The sequence below is a fragment of the Vicia villosa genome, linkage group LG3 (genome assembly GCF_029867415.1).
Source record: "Vicia villosa cultivar HV-30 ecotype Madison, WI linkage group LG3, Vvil1.0, whole genome shotgun sequence".
Classification (NCBI taxonomy): Eukaryota; Viridiplantae; Streptophyta; class Magnoliopsida; order Fabales; family Fabaceae; genus Vicia; species Vicia villosa.
This window is the reverse complement of record NC_081182.1, coordinates 181,668,155-181,672,877: the sequence shown is the minus strand read 5'-3', so window position 1 is coordinate 181,672,877 and position 4,723 is coordinate 181,668,155.

Below are 4,723 nucleotides of genomic sequence, written 5' to 3'. Positions count from 1 at the left end.
CCCCCTCAACTTCCTCAAGGCCATGATGAATATTGATAGCATTTCGCCTCTTGGGCTCGAAGCTTCTTCAACTGTTCAAGCGGAGTCTGGTGACAAAGATGATATTCCTAGTCTTCTTCATCAAATAAAGGAAAAGTTCTTTGAAACCAACCTTGTTGAAGTTCTAATTAAGGACCCTACCAAATGTCATAGCTTAAACCAACTTTTGAAGAAGGTGGATCTATTTCTTGTTTCCAAAGAAGTCTCAGAGGTGATTGTTTTGCTGGGTTCTCTGATCGAACAGCTTCAGTCAAACATTCTTCGAAAGAGAAATGTTGATGAACAACTTACTACAAAGATGGCTTCTCATAGTTCTTCTTGGAAAGCTACTACTGATGCGACGAAGAAGGGCGATGCTCTCAAGCTTAAACGCTCAGAAAACAAAAAGAGTATGACGAATGTGAGCAGAATATCAAATCCTGGAAGCAGGAAATTACTAAACTCGAAGAGAAGATAAAAGAAGCTGAATCTCGTCAGGCAACAATTCAACAAATCAATGAGCAGAAATTGACTGAAGTTGCAAATTTAGGAATCCAGCATTTCGAAGCTGCGCAGAAACTAGTGCCCGAAATCGAAGAATTGAAGAAACAATGGGCTTTGATTGAACTTCGCATGTCTTCATGGGAGGTTCAGTATTCAAAGATAAAGGACAATCTTCCTAGGGATTTCAATTAGTCGTTTCGAACCTTGTACTTCCTTTTGTAATGCGCACTTATTTTGTTTTGTAATCGAATTCCTCCGGGAATATATACATATGTGCAACTTTTGTCTTTCAATCTCCCCACATATTTTATTTTGCAATTGTCGTAAGTAATGCCCTAGCACTTCTCCAAACTTGCAAAAATATATTTTTTGTATTGTCACAGTAATTTTAATAAATGTAAGCACGTGACCTGACTATCCTTCGCAACCCTTTTAGCCTAGACTTGACGTTTCTACTCCCTTAGCCGTAACCATCATTAAGTGATGACGTCACTTTCTTAAAAACTTCTCTTTGAGACGTGCGTGCACCAGTTGTTCATGATTACATCTCAACTTCCAAGGGCGGGAAACGGCGGGAGCCATAACTTCTCTTTGGAATACCAAACGCAGTCTAATCAATCATTAAAATTGAACCGTTCCTTTATTGCCCCAGGTCTATATAAAGGATTAGCATTATACTTCTTTCTTCACGCTTGCTTCAAAACTCTTGTCCAAAACTTCGTTTCTCTTCTTGCATTCTCTCAAACACAGAGTCAGAAAAACCCTTTTCAAACTTTTCTTCTCCACATGGCACTACCCCTTACTTACAATAACATTAGGGCTTGCATAAAAAAGGAGTTCAAACTCTCTGAAGAAGAACTTTGAGGAAAACTTCATAAGCATCAGTGCCCTTTTTGCTAACCAAGAACTTGATTTCTACGATGAAATCCTAGAGGGACCTGTTTATCCCAACATGTTAGCAGACTTTTGGATGTTTGCGTCTCTACACATAGATCCGGAAGGCAGAACCACTATAGTCTCTGAGGTTCGAAGTGCCCACATTAGAATCACTCCCTCCACCATCTCTAACCTGATGAGATGCAATAACTCTAGTGAGACTTTTGATGACAATAGCTTCAACATGACTACTCATCTTCTGTTGAGGACTCTTATGGATAACGATCCTTTCAGCGTCAAGGTCATTATGGTTTGGCATCAACTTCTCGTGGGCAACTTTCATTCACGAAACCATGATCAAAACAGCATCATGGTGGAGGATTTGTAATTTATCCTCTGTGCCCTCCGTGGGAAGAAAATCAACTTCCCTTTAATGATTTTCAAAGGGCTTGTTGAAGCAGTTTCTATGGCTGCTGCTCATCAAGGGGTCGTAACGTGTCTTCCATATGGAAGGCTCTTATCTTACATATTCCTCAAAAAGGGAATAGTAAGGAGGATGCGTAACTCTGGATCCATGGACATGTTCGAGGCAGAAAGCTTGCCCATGTTGCCTCTAGAGGGTTTAGATCAAAGGATCAACTAGGAGGTGGTTTGTTTTAGGTTTTTATGTTTTAGATTTTGTGACCTTCAATGTTTTGGGAACCACCTTTCCTGTAATGAATGTACTCCTTTGATATTAGTGGAAAATATTTTGAAGTTTCTTTGTCTTCTTACTTTATTTGCCATACATGTTTGTTTGAACACAAAACCATTTTGGTGTTAGTTCAACCATTTTGGCTTACGTAGTATACCTCAATATCTATGTTTTTGCAATCTTTACTTCGTGCATGCTTGGTTTGTATCTCTTCAGATACTTCCCGTTTACTCTTAGGATCCTGCGATCTTCTGCTAACTCTTCTATCTCGTAAGCGTTATTCGAGAATACTTTCAAGATTCGAAAGGGTCCCTCCCAGTGTGGGGACCATTTACCAAGTGTTTGATTCTTTCGATCTATAGGTAAAATAACCTTCCAAACTAAGTCATTATTGATAAACGTTTTACCTTTTACCTTTTTGTTGTATGCTCTAGACACTCTTTCTTTTTGTCTTTTTATCATCTCCAATGCTCGAAGTCTGTCTTCGTCCAAGTCTACTAATTCGTTCATCATCAACTCCCAATACATGTTCGGAGGAATTTCTGCCTGTCTTTGTATCCGAACTGACTGCAAATATATCTCAACTGGGAGTACTGCGTCATGTCCAAATGTCAGTTGGAAAGGCGTAGTGTTTGTAGCTTCTTTTGGAGATGTTCGACAAGCCCAAAGTGCTTGGTCCAAGGTTTTGTGCCAACTCTTAGGCTTTTTTCCTACATGTTTCTTTATGAGACCGATTATTATCTTATTCGCTGCTTCGACTTGTCCATTTGCCTGAGCATAGTAAGGTGTAGAAGTAAGCAACTTGAAACCCATTTCTTTGGCGAAGTCTTGCATCTTTCGCCCAGTGAACACTGATCCTTGATTTGTGGTTATACTTTCTGGGATTCCAAATCTGTATATGATGTGTTTCTGAATAAACTCAATCACAACCTCTTGGTCCACATTCGCCAGCGGTATCGCTTCGACCTATTTTGTGAAGTAGTCTATTCCTACTAGTATGTATCTTTGACCCTTAGAGGATTTAGGGTGAATTTCTCCAATCATATCTAGTGCCCAGCCTCTGAAAGGCCATGGTTTTATTATTGAACTTAACTCATTCGCTGGAGCGTGTTGAATACCTGCATGCTCTTGGCATTCTTGACACCCTTTTGCAAATTCTATGCAGTCTTTTAACATAGACGGCCAATACATTCCATATCAAAACAGAAGCCATTTCATTTTGTGTCCCGCTTGATGTGCACCACATGCTCCACTGTGTACATTTGAGAGAGCCAAATATGCTTCTGCTTCACCCAGACATTTCAACAAGACTCCTTCAGGAGTTTTCTTGAATAATTCGTTCCCCATCAGGAAATATGATAAAGCTCTATACTTCACCTTTCTATCCGTGTCTGTCGAAGGATCTTTTAGATAGTTTACAATTGGACTCCTCCAATATGTGTCTGCTAAAGAGTCTATATTTAATACTTCAAACTCTTCTTTGCTGGCAAAACCTAATTGTGAATTCTCCAGGTCACTTGGGGAAAGCTTGGTAGCCATTGCTTTTCCTCTTACTTCGATCAGTTCCTCTAATTTCTCTTTTGATACCCTGTATCCTGAGGCTAACTGTGCCAGATTGTTTGCTTCTTGATTCTTGGTCCTTGAGACGTGATTTAACTCCACATACTCAAATTTTTTAAGCAACCTATTTGCTATGACAAAGTACATGATCAAGTTTTCTTTGATGCATTTGTACTCCTTTGTTAGTTGCTTAATCACTAGTTCGGAGTCTCCTTTAATTTCGACTCTGGTTGCCCCCAATTCTAACAAAGCTTCAAGTCCAGCAATCAGTGCTTCATATTCAGCTTCGTTGTTGGAGCATAAGGGACCTTCAATCTTGTACTTGAGCTTTATTGGAATTCCATCAGGAGAAATTATCAACATTCCAACACCAGTTCCCTCTCTATGAGTCAAACCATCGAAGTATAGCTTCCAAGGCTTCAAGTCTACATAATGTTGAGGGTTCTCAACCACTGCATGGTCAACAATGAAATCTGATACAATCTGACCTTTCATTGCCTTAAGAGGTTGAAATATCAGTGAGTATTCAGTAAGGGCTAAAGCCCAATTGCCAATTCGACTATGCAATATTGGCTTTGATAGCATATGTTTGATAACATCACAATGAGACGAAACATAAACATCAACTGGCTTTATATAATACTTAAGTTTGATACATGAGAAATATAAACAAAGGCAGAGTTTTTCTATTGCGCTATACCTAGTCTCTGCATCATTGAGTACTCTACTTAAATAATAAATGGCTCTTTCGATGCCATTTTCATCTTCTTGCGCTAACATACTGCCTATTGTATTATCTGAAGCCGAAATATACAGGCGCATGTGCTTCTTCCCATTTGGGGGAGACAAAATTGGTGGATGGATCAAGTATTGCTTGATTTTATCAAAAGCTTCTTTATGTTCAGCACGCCATTCGAACTTTCCTTGCTTGAGTCGAAGTAGAGGGGAGAAAGCTTGCGTGCATCCACTCAAATTAGAGATAAACCTTCTCAAGAAGTTTATCTTCCCCAGTAAGGACTGCAGTTCTTTCTTCGTGGATGGAGGCTTAGTTTCCATGATAGCCTTCGTTTT